The following is a 13,449-nucleotide window of genomic DNA, read 5'->3' on the forward strand; positions in this document are numbered from 1 at the left end:
ATTGCCTAACCCACTTCATGTTATTTCCTCTAGGTTTTTCATAGTTCTTCCCTACACAAGCCAGGAGAGAAGTCAAACAAAAGAACTCTGCAACCTTCTGCAAGAGGGTAAATGAAAGTCAGTGTCAGTTCCTCGAACATGTAGCTTAAATGCACAAATTAAATAATCCTTACTCTTACAGACAGATCTGTGACTTGCTGTAATTTGAATGGATGCAAACACATATCTGTTTCTATTGATGAAATACTGAATGGAGTCTTCTTATTCTTGATGGAAGATGCAGTATCTATTTCAATATAGAAGCAAACTTAGAGCATTCATGTAATAATAAATCAGATGTCTATGCAGTAAGGGGACATGTGAGTATGGAGGGCATTACCAAACCCAGATCAACTGACTAGGACTTGCACGGTGATCTTAGCAGCTTGGAAAAGCAAATGGCAAGATAAACAGTAGTGGAAGAGACAGAGTGAGACAACTGTAGGTGGTATGAAAGGCGTGTTGTGAGCACTCTACATTCAGCCATGCAGAAGAGCCATTGGCAAAAGAACCCTGCTGCTAATAGAATGGCCACAATTAAAATGACAAAATAGTAGAGTATCTGTGGTGGTATTGTGTTCCCCAAAATATTGTGTACCCTAATAAACTTATCTGGGGTCAGAGAACAGAAAAGCCACTAGATACTTAGGCAGTGGTAGAACACGCCTTTAATCCTAGCATTCCAGAGGCAGAAATCCATCTGTTAAAGGATACAGCCAAGCATGGTGACTCACGCCTTTAATCCTAGAAAGCGAGCCTTTAATCCCAGGGAGTGATGGTAGAAAGCAGAAAGGTATATAAGGTGTGAGGACCAGAAACTAGAAGCATTTGGCTGGTTAAGCTTTTAGGTTTTGAGCAGCACAGTTCAGCTGAGAGCCATTCGGATATGAGGACACAAAGGCTTCCAGTCTGAGGAAACAAGATCAGCTGAGAAGTTGGCCAGGTCAAGTTAGCTGTGGCTTGTTCTGTCTCTCTGATCTTCCAGTGTTCACCCCAATACTTGGCTCTGGGTTTGTTTTATTAATAAGAACTTTTAAGATTCATGCTACAAGTATCTCAATCATGATGGTTGACAATCATTGCAAACCTTCAAAATCCAGGCATATAGGACTTTACAACTGATATCCCAAGGGCTTTTTAAGTACTTAGATGTACTTGTAAATAGCACATCATTATACTGTTGATAATTACATTATTATATAAAATTATGGACAGTTGCTTTGCATATTACTATATCATCAATATGTCATACATGATTAACAGTTATTTTACACATTGTTGTGACAAAGACCTGTCTGACAAAAATAACTTAAGGAACAGAAGGAAGGAAGGAAGGAAGGAAGGAAGGAAGGAAGGAAGGAAGGAAGGAAGGAAGGAAGGAAGGAAGGAAGGAAGGCTGGTTTACTTTTTGTTTTGTTTTGTTTTTTGAGACAGGGTTTCTCTGTGTAGTTTTGGTGCCTATCCTGGATCTCCCTCTGTAGACCAGGCTGACCTCAAACTCACAGAGATCCGCCTGGCTCTGCCTCCTGAGTGCTCGGATTAAAGGCGTGCACCACCACCACCCACCAGGCTGGTTTACTTATTCTCATAGTTTGGGGGTACAGTCCATTATGGTGGGGAGGACAAGCTGGCAGGGAGCTGGGGCAGCTGGTTACATCATACACACACTCCAAAAGTGGAGAGTGATGAATGAGTGCTCCACTCACCTTTTCTTTTTCATTAGTCTGGTAGCCCAACCCACCAAGATGGTGTCACCCACATTAAGGGCAAGTCTTTCCTATTACACCTTCCTGGAATCATCTTACAGACGTACCTCAATGTGTTTCCATGGCAACTCTAAATCCTACCAAGTTGACATTGACAATTAACTGTTACACATGTCCTCTGTCATTTATCTTTCCTATTTCTATGTAGATCTCATAACAAAAGTTTTCTCTTCCCTTGTCATGGAACCCTTTCTACTGTCTCTAGTTTGAACAGACACAGGGTCTCCCTCTAGTGTCAGCCTTGCTTGGTGTTTAGAAAGGACTACTAACTCTTATTTTCTGCTTAGTAGGCCAGGCACTGTTTCCAGCCTCAGTGTTTGCTTTGGTATGACCAGAAGAAAAAAGTATAGGAGTGGAAGCTAAAGACATTATGGAGGGGGAAGAGAGTGAAGGTTATAGAGCTCAATCGTGGATCCTTGACTATTAGCCATCCCTTGCAACTAAGACGTGAGTTCAATCAGAATGGACACCTTTCTTTCCAACTTAGTGCTCTAGCAACTGAGAATCTGCTTAATAAATGAATCTGCTTAATAAATGATGGAGGTATGTGGTACTTTGAACAACTGAAGGGATGGAATGGAAAGGTCTTTCGAGGCCATTTATTGGCAGCTTTACTTCATTCCATATAGCCTTTTATGTTTATTTTTACTCAAAATCTCAGACACAAACGTCGATAAGTCTGCTTTATATATCTCGTCCCACAGCAAGACTTCTTATGCTGATCTAAAGATGTGAAGGATAAAGATAAGCCCTGTGAAATGCCATGCTTCCTATAGTTAAAACTCGGTCTTTAAAACACCCCTCAATATCAGTAAGAGCCAAATAATGTGTTTTCTATTGATTTGAGACAAGTTTTTGGAAACTAAATTCTACTGTTTTTCTAGTTTTATTTTTTTTTAAGAATAGATTAAGACTGATGGCAGCTGTTGGTATCTTTGGACTGGATCTTGAGCACTTTGTAAGATCAAAGCACAGAGCATGCCGGTTCCTCTACTAGCCAGCTTAACAGATCTTAGCAAATTCACCTCTCTCATCCTGCTTCACTGTGTGTAAAACAAAAGCATCAATAATTCCTGTCCTATAGTGTATGGAGATAATTAAATAAGCCATAAAGAATGACACAACACCCAGAAAAGTACTTACACAGAGAAGCAAAACACAAGTGCCAGTTAGTGCAACAGGAGCAGGACTCTCTGGTCACAGTTGAGGGAAAGCCCTGACACTGTGGTGGGTGTACACGTGCAGGCAGAGGACAGGCACCCCAGTGAGGATGCATGCCAGTGCAGCTGGGATGTGTCCTACTATCCCCTTGCCTTCCCCACGGTCCCATTTATGAAACAATGCAATCTTAGGTTAAATGCATGTGTTAAGCTTTCCCTCCTCTGCTAATGAGTGCTAGAGTTAAGTTCTAACTCTGCATTTGCCAGGCTCTGCAGCCTGCTTTAAGTACAGAGCCACTTAGAGAAACTTAAGGTTTGGAAATGTTAGCTTAAGTTCTGTGCTAAGATTATTAAAGTGGCTATAGAGCACCAAGTTTTGTCTCCCAAAATAAGAATATCATGTCTTTGGAGAAAAGGCTAATTTTTCTCCAGTAGGATATTATAAAATAGATTTTATTGATTTTTTTTAACTGAGGCAGATAAAGTGCTAAAATATGAATGTGAAATTATGGTTTTACTTTAAACTTCTGTTTAAATTAATACTAACTTGAGTGTCAAGAATCAAGGATTAGCATTTAAGTTTATCTAGCTTACTATCATTATTTGTGCTTCTTGATAAGATGAGAAACCACGTTTTCTTGTTAAAAAATGTTTTCAATTGGAATAGAATTACATCATTCCCCCCCCCTTTTCTCCCTCCAGCATCACCCCAACTACCTTCCCTCAAACCACTCCGTGTCCTCTCCCACTCTCTCATTGATAGCCTTTATTTTATTATTATTGTTTCACACATGCATGTATGTGTACGTATGTAGCATGAATCTTGAAAGTTCTTACTGATAAAATCAAACCTGGAGCCAGGTATTGGGGTGAATGCTGGAAGATCAGAAAAGCAAAACAAACCACAGCTTCCTCACTTCACCAATTCCTCAGCTGATCCTGTTTCCTCAGACTGTAAGCTTCTGAGTCCTCATCCAAATGGATCTCAGCTGAACCGTGCTGCTCAAAGCCTAAAAGCTTAACCAGCCTAGTTCCGGGTTTTCATGCCTTATATACCTTTCTGCTTTCTGCCCTCACCTCCTGGGATTAAAGGCTTACTTCTTGGGATTAAAGGCATGAGTCACCATGCCTGGCTGTTTCCAGTGTGGCTTTAAACTCACAGAGATCTGGATGGATCTCTGCCTCCCAAGTGATAGGATTAAAGGCGTGTGCACCACCATTTTCTGGCCTCGGTATCTAGTGGCTGTTCTGTTCTCTGACCCCAGATAAGTTTATTAAGGGTACACGATATTTTGGGGAACACAATACCACCACATATGTACAAATATCTGCATGCATAATCTCCTGAATCTATTTTTGGTGTGTGTGTGTGTGTGTGTGTGTGTGTGTGTGTGTGTGTGTGTGTGTTTAGAAGCTAATTCTTCTTCCAGGAGCCATTAGTTGCCTGTAGTTCTTTGCCCAGGAGTGGATCTCCATGAGATTTTCTCCCTTCCAGGTTAATATGTCTGTTGATATTGTCCATTGTTCCAGTCTCGTTTAAGTAGCCATCTCCATGAGAGTCTTGTGCTACAGACTTGCTGGGAAAACAACTTTTTGATGTTTAGTAGGCATACCAGAAGACAACACAGCTTGAGCTGAGCTGAAGTCTCTGGTGAGCTTCTCTGTTTCTTCCCCTTTTCACTTTATTCCTGTGGGTGTTTGGTTGAATGTCATGTTTCAAGATGCAGGTATATATGTGCATATCTTCATGTATTGTGCCTCAGTCTTTACTTGTTAATATCACTACCTTGTTTTTTTTTTTATTTTTTATTTTGAGACAGACTCTTATATAGCTCAGGCTAGCCTCGTACTCCCTGTATAGCCTATGCTTGCTTTAAACTTTTGCCAATCCTCTGACCCCAGCCTCCTGAATACTGCAATTACAAGTGTGCATGCCCAGTTCAAAATTTGTTTTCATAATAGCACGTATAAATCCATCTTTATTACTATTGCAAAACAATTGTGACTGTATAACTTTTTAAAGAAAATAGGTTTATTTTGACTTGTGATTGAGGAGGTCATATCTGGTGACGATGGTCTGCTGAGAGTGTCTAAAGCTGCATAGGGTAGCCATGTGGTAAATGACAGAAAACATATGCACATCTCTTCTGCTTTCTGTCCTTTTTTCATAAAGTTGCCAAGGTTAGATCTTGGGGACTCTATTCTGATCACCTCACAAGGACTCCTTCATATAACTTAGTTGAATTCAATGTCTATACTCAGTGCCAAGAATAGTTGGAGTTATGTCTCAACACAGAAAACCCTGAATGTCATACTCAAACCATAGCATCCACAGTTCCCATTTTATTTAAAGTGGGCATTGAATTAATTTGTCCTAGAAAACAGGAGACATTAAGTATCTGCCTAACATGAAGATTCTGCCTTAAAATATATGAAAATGGAAAGCTTCTGTTTAGAAGAATATTTAAATATTCAAGTATTGTGAGGCTATTTAAATAATCTGGAGCAGAAATTAGAGCTCACCCTTGGAGAAAACACTCACTGAAAAACCAGTCTAGTTGTGCATGCAGAAGAAAGGAAGCATCCTGATTGTTGTTGGGAATTAACATAGAAGTAAACTCTTTAGTCAGACATTCAGATTCTTTGTAGCAATTAAGTAAAAATAAAAAGAAGCAAATAGAATCAGAAATCATCCTGAGCCTGAAATGTATTGGGTGTTCTTGGAAATTGTAAATGATTTCATACAAATATTTCCTCTCAGAAGTTGAAGTTCTCTTAAAATGTTAGTGGGGCCATCAGCTAAGACAACTGAGAGCAGACATGAGATGCTAATGGAAGGCACATCTGCCTTCGAAGAAGTAGACCAACAGTGCGGTTAGTGCGTCAACCTGACAGATCCTAGAAACACCTGGAAGCCAGGCATCTGGGCATGCCTTGGGGGGGGGGGGGATCCTGATTGCATTAATAGAGGCAGCAAGACCCAAACACTACAGAGGCACCGTTCCTGCCTGGGATCCAAGACTGAATAAAAGGGAACCAGCAGCAGTGTACTGCTGTTCTCTGCTTCCTGGTTGTGGATGTGATGTAAGCAGTTGGTTCCAGTGCCTCCTGTCTTGATTTCCCCACCACAGTGGACTGTACTCTTGAACTGTGAGCCAGAGCAAACCTTTAGCACCTCCCATTGCTTTTTCCTGAGTATTTTATCATAGCAATAGAAGAAGAACCTAAGATGAGCAGCAATAGGAAAAGCCAGACGAGAGAAAACCAAAGAGCTTCAGGACAATGACCTGGGAAACTTCTGTGGACCAGAATGAGAATGAATTTTGTCAAGAAGTCAGAAATGAGGGTTCCTGAACCTGGTAAGTATTCATGCCATGATAATGTGCCTATAAAAAGGCAATGTGATTTCAACAGGTCATCAGAGACAAGGTGACCAATCATATATGGGAGATAGAAAAAAATGAGTAAAAATCCGTGCCAAACTTGATACGAGCTCAGATAAACATAAATTAACATAAAAAGCAGTTTTTTAGCTTAGTTTCAACAAAATGAGTTGTAATAATGTGTCATTTAATGAGAAGCAGTGAGTTGTTTCTGCTTAGGGGTTGCCACTCATTTTGATGAATTATTATTTTAATAATTATCTGATTAATAAATCAGCCTGTCAGTAATTCAAATATTTTACATTTAAGTGTGTGCACAGAACACGTTGATTGTGTTGACATGTCTGTTTTACATTTTCCACAAAAGTGAGTTGATTTCAAGCATGTTATCTGGTCTTGGCGTCAGCATTCCACTCCTCAAGGTCCTGCTTTATGCTGAGATGTTTGACAGGGCCTTTCTGAGCATACGCTAGGAGGATGAAAACAGGAGAAAGGAAGAGAACGTCAAATGAAACCTGTGTGACCTGGAGAAATTATAAGAGCATTACTAAAGAAGACCTGATTTTACATTCTTGGCTCTGCTACTAAGTACGGAAGTCAGTCTAAGTGTCACCTGGTTCAGCTCAGTCTCTGGTCTGGAAACACACAGGATTATTTATAAAGTCACTTATTAAAATAAAAATTGGGCATGTTAGATTGTCGAGTCCAAGTTTCTCGTCCTGGCTGTGATTAAGAATAATCTAAAACAAAATCCAGAATCTAGTCCTTGCCTTCTACTGAGGATATTAATAAATATTACAGAAATGGCTATATTTCTCTTATCATTTGGTTTTCTTCTCCTGGTGTTCAGGATCTAATTGTCTTTCAAATTTTGAGAGCCAACTGTTGAATAGAAATTGTGAAGTGGACAACCACATCAGATCTCACATAAGTATGTCCCTCAAACAACTCAGGGCAGCTTTGTATATTTCAGGCTTGGGTACAATTGGGATTATACAGCCAAGTCATAATTAACAAGCTAAAATAAAGTCCATGGGCATCTATAAAAAGGGCTTCCACTATTTTCTAGCTGTTATATTCTGAATAGCTTGAGCACTCTTTCATATGAGTGAAGATTAGAAGGAAAATAATGCTATTTCACCAATCCAAGGATAGTTTCATGGGGCTAGACTAGGTACATCTGATATTGGTTATATTATTTACTTTTGGTCAGAATCCCATGAAGAAACTATTAACATTACTGTATTGCAGATGTGAAATGAGGGTCAGATAAACTGAAAATCTTACAAAACCGTGTTTCACCACTAAACGGTGGAACAGGAGTGTTGATTCAGATCTTTCTGGCTCCATACATCATAGTAAATTGTCTTTCCTGATCATTCAGCACTTCGCAATGGCACAAATGTTTGGTGCTGGGGGGATGCCCTGTTCATATTTATCATTGTGATGATCCATCTCCCATACATGTAGAAGTTACAGGCTTCACCAACTGGCTGCATTTCAGACACCAGCTGCCACAGATGTGATTTATGTCCCACCCACATCTTCTTAACTCACCTCTCGGTTCAGCTACAGCCATGGAAGACAGAGCCTGAGCTCTCCGTGGCAGTCTACACTTGCCTGGCTGTGCTTTTCTGACACCAGGCTTTCTCCAAAGCTGCATGGCTTGGTGTGCTTGAGTGCACATTCAATGGCTACATCTCCCAACATCCTGTCCTCCAGAGAGGTAATTCCAACTTGCTTCCAGGCTTCCTCGACAGGGTCCTGGTTGTCCTTCTCAGTGATGGCCTTAATGATGGCTTCTCCTCCCCCTTCCCTTGTTGCCTCTGCTCTCTCTGCTTCCTGAGAGTCGTATCTTTCCAAATTCTAATGGTTTGGCCTTTTGTGTTTGTGTGTGTGTGTGTGTGTGTGTGTGTGTGTGAGAGAGAGAGAGAGAGAGAGAGAGAGAGAGAGAGAGAGAGAGAGAGAGAGAGAGAGAGATCCCTTTGAAAACAGGCTGTTTAGACTAGGTTCATATGTATTAGGCACTGCTTGCACTAGAAAAGAAGCAGATGGGGGGGAAGAAAGCAGTATGAAATAGACTCACGATAGCTCTAGTGAGTGCCTCTCCTTCTTGCCCACCTCCCACCAGCCACAGAGATTACAAGCATAACCAGCAATAACATGGTAGTTGTAGCAAGATGTCTGAAGCTAAGGGCAGTACTGGTATGGGTTCTAAGTACACGAAAGAGTTCATTACTCTGAAAATTCTCAAAATACTTGAGGAATGAAATCCTACCAGTACCAGAACATGTGACTAGGAAGGTCTGGATGTATTGAATTGTGCATATTGACACAGCTGTAACCTCAAATGTCAGCTAAACCTGAAATATATTTTGCCAATGGAGTTCTCAATATCCTCTTCTTCTCCTCAGCTGGTTTTCTGTCTGTCCTTTTGTCTGTTTTGAAGCAAAGTTTTATTCTCTTTCTCAGGCTGACCTGAAACTTGCTATATAGCCCAGGCTAACTTTGAACTTATGTAATCCTCCTGCTTCTGTTTCCCAAGTGTTTGAATAACAGGCATGCACCACCACATGGTTTTAATATCTTTTTCTATTCATATATTAATTTATACAACTAGCATGATTTAGGTACTTTGTGGTAAAATATGGAGAAAAATCTATTTATGAGAAATTCCAACCAGAGAGACTGCACTGGATGAATTTGGCTATTTCTTAATCTACAACATAAAGAAAACACATTAGCTTTTACTTGGAAATAATAAAAAAGGTCATGAATCAATGATGACATATTAGAGAAATATTCTTGTCTTTTTTTTTCCAGGTGAGGCCCGAACCCAGGGCTTTGAGTTTGCCATGCAAGCACTCCACCACTGAGCTAAATCCCCAACCCCAGAGAAATACTCTTGTGAAGAGTTTAGACTAGTCATTTCTACTGGAGCAGCCTTCTCTCCTGGAGCAGCCATTTCTGCTGGAGTAGGCTTGGCTCATCTCTTAGAGCTTTTATACATTTACTCACATGATCTTATTGTTGAGTAGAAACAGAGTGCTTCATGAAAGCTAGATGATGGGTGGCTTGACAGAAACATGGATAAGGATGTGGCCTTTTACAAAGTACTTCTAAATGCCATGTGAGAGAAATCTCATTTTCCTATTTTTCACAAAAATTCCAAAGAAAAATAAAAACCTTTGCTAACTGATAATACTTAAGTAGGAAATCTCAGGACCGGACTCCATGTTCTTTCTAATCCCACTGCTTGATCCTTGTCAGTTCTTAGAATCCACTTGGACACACAGAGCCTCATTTCCCAGAGACCAGGAATTGGTTGTGGAATCCAGTGTCTCTATAAAAAAAATGAGACCTTGGATCAACTGCAGTTGTGGACTGGCCGTGTGGTATATACATTTTTTATGGTTTCACACAGGAATCAAACATATGTTTTTGACTAGTGTTACTGCAAATGTTTGTGGGTCAACACTACTGTTAAGGTTCAGATAGTGCTTAAGCATGTAGCTAACAGCCTCACATACTTGAAGTTCCATTCTGTGCTGATGTTGGGAGGAATGGAGTCTTTAAGAAGTGGAGGCTCATGGGCCATTGGCTATATTGTCCTTTGGAGAAATGAATGTAGTACCATGGGATGCTTGTTAGTTTCTACAAAAAAGAACTGTTGTAAACAAGATGTTCTGGCCTCTCAAACTCTCTGGTTTCCTGTCTTATACCACATTACCTCTCTTGTACACATTCTTGGCATCTTCATGGTGCTGTTCATGAGGACCTCACCTGAGCTGGGGAGATGTTGGTATCATGGTCTCAGACCTGAAGAACCATGAGCAGAATAAGCTCTTTTTTTCCATGGATTACCCGGCTTCGAGTTTTCTTGTAAACAAATAATAGACAGAGACAACCAAATGCTTAAACTTGATTTAAATAACTTATGTAGTACCTCAGTGGGACTATAAGTCCTGGAGACTTCTGATCATTGTCTGAAATTGTGCTTACATTTAAATTTTAAAATAGTATTTTATATTAATCCATTTTTATATACACACATAAAATCATAGTTTTATATAAAAAGATGAATCTTTTAAAAGTAGTATATTCAATTGAGTTTTAAATCATCAAGCCTAGCTAAATGTCTTTCTCAAATTTCTAGATAAAAATATTTCCAAATGAAGATGACATTTACTATCCTGTCTTCCGATACACATATATACACACATATATATTTATAGATACATATACAATATGAATATGTGTACACATATAGATAATAACATATAGAATATGAATATGTGTACATACAGATATTCATATATACATATAGAATGTCTACACATATATTCTTTTTACTGCTACAAAGATACTTTTATTACTCTTTGCTTCATATTTCATAATCACCTTCACTCCATACAAAATTATATCATCTGTTATGCACAGTTCATCTCAAAGAGATTCAGAAAATGAAATAAGCAATGAGAAGCATGGGGAGTGATTACAGAAAATGTGTTTAGGCATAAGGATAAATTAAAGTATTCAGTCACAGGGCTGCTTGTGAAAGGAGGAAATTAAGAGACAGAAGCAAAAAGATATTTTGTTATTGAGTTTTGGAGAGAAGTCAAGGGAGAGGAAAACATGAGTTTTCATTCAGGCTGTAGAAATTTAGATGAGAATTAATGTGCATTCTGCAGAGATGCTAGGTACATCAGTGTAAATAGCACCCTAGGCACACTGGGCCAAAAGCAGAGAGTGTGTAGCGTGGAGCTGTATCATCTAACAGTATTCATGGTATGGCAATGATATTCAAATTAAGATGAGGTCACCCAGAAGTTCATATACATGGGGGAAAGAAGAGACCTAAGATCAGCAATATGCATCTTTCAAACACAGAGAAGGGTGCAGCAAAGGAAATGGAGACATGGAGGACACACAATGAGGGCAGATCACTCACATCCAGCTGCTGAGAGGAGAGTGCTCTGAAAACATCTCCCTAAGGGTTTGGTAGCACTCTTATGCGATGCCACTGGTTACATCTTACAAGAGAAAGGGGCTTACCTAAATCTATAGCAGTCTTCCATGGGTAATAATTTGTATTAGCTTACTAGGACTGCCATACCATTTACTGGGTGTTCCAAGCAACAGAACATTTCTCACAGTTCCTCAAGTTATAGTCCAAGATATTATCAGAGTTGCTTTAGTCTGAGATGTCTCTCCTTGGGTTGTGGATAGCTGTCTTCTAAGTGTGTCTTCTTATGGTCTGACTTTGGTTCTTAAATTTCCATGATATCTCTGTATGTACACATTTTCTCACCTTAAAGTCAAGGTCTGATTGGATTAGGACCCACACTAAAAGCCTAATTTTAGCTTAGTCACATCTGTAAATATCCTGTCTCTAACTAGTGACAGTCTGAGGAGGGATTAGGAGTTCAACAAACTAATTTGGGAAAAACACAATTTATCCTGTAACTTTTTTTTTAATGATAGCAAACTTGCTCCACACAGAACTAATGAGAAATAAAGGAGAAATGTGGTACTTCTATCATACCCACTGAATCCCTTTAGGTCCTGCAGATATATATGGGCAGGACCAAGAGGGCTCTGGATGATTCTTCCATCTGACCATTTGCTCTGAGCCTCTGCCCATGCTCCAGGTCTTGAGCATGTCACTACTTTGACACCAACTTCCTCTCTTACACACCTCTGACTTTCCACTAATAATCTGCACTGCAAATTGAGTTTATCGTTTTTTAGCGATTGCCTCCTCCCAGGTACTCTTTCTCTACTCATGTGTCTCCTGTCTACTTCTTGGTTTGCCAGCTCTGGCCCTCCCATCCCTGATGCCACATTGTTTCCCTGCTGCCAACCAAAGCTTTGGATTTCAACTTTCAACCTATTCCATCTCGACAGCATGTACATACTTCTCCGAAACTTGCATGGATTACAACTTATTCCTCAAAGTGCACCCCTTTCTCCTTATCCTTCTACAAGGAATAAGATAACACCCTTCTATCTGCCTGAAAGAAGTGTGGCAATCCACCAGCCATTTTTACATAAAAGAGATCAAATTCATGCCAAAATATTACTGCTGCAAATAACTTTTGTGTGCATGTCCATGTACATGTGTGTGTTCCTGTGTGTGGTTGCACATGTATTTTCACATGTGGAGAGATGGAAGCTATAGGACCATCTCAGTTATCACTCCTCAGGTGCCTTTCATCTTCTTTATTTTATTTAATTTTTTTCATACAACATATTTTCATCATATTTCCCCCTTCCAACTCCTCCCAGATCCTTTACACTCCCATCCACCAAACTTCATGTTCTTTTGCTCTCTCTCAAAAAACACCCCCAAACAAAACACAAACCAAAAACCAAAAAGACAAAAAATACCAAAACAAACAAAAAGCACATGCACACATAAACAAGGAGTTCTTTCTGTGTTGGTCAGCTACTCCTGGGTATGGCGCCTGCCCTGGAATATGGCTGATATACCCAGTGATGTTCCATTGGAAAAAACTGATTTCCCTTTACCAGCAGGTACCAATAGCAAATAGTTTCTAGGTTTAGGGGTAGGACTTTGTATCCACATTTCCTTCTCAGTACTGGGATTTTGTCGGGTTTCAACCTATGCAGGTCTTGTGTGTGCTGTCAATGTCTCTCAACCCTCATCAGAAAAGCTTTTTCTTGTAGTACATGGGAAATAACACAGAGACCCACAACTGGATAATGTTCAGAGAGTGGGGGACTTTGGAGCACTCAGCCCTAGTGGGATGCCTTCATCAAATCCATCCCTGCAAGACTCAAACATCTATGCAGAAGAGGAGGCAGAAACAGTGTAAGAGTCAGAGGTGGTAGGAATAGCATCTTCCGGACACAGCTGTGAAGTGACTGAGATAACACCTTCTTGTCCAGATCTCACCTATTCTCCATTTTGTGACTGCTCAGGTGCTTTTCAGCCTATCAGACATGTCAACTTGGCAATACATCCAGGAGTTTCCATGACCCTGATAGAGGCTCAGATACATAACCAAAACATTCTGCATGTATTGCCAAAAGTTAGCAGATTCCCCTGAACTACACCTAACAATGATGTCATTGTGG

This window comes from Peromyscus leucopus, chromosome 3 (genome assembly GCF_004664715.2).
Source record: "Peromyscus leucopus breed LL Stock chromosome 3, UCI_PerLeu_2.1, whole genome shotgun sequence".
In the NCBI taxonomy this organism is placed as follows: Eukaryota; Metazoa; Chordata; class Mammalia; order Rodentia; family Cricetidae; genus Peromyscus; species Peromyscus leucopus.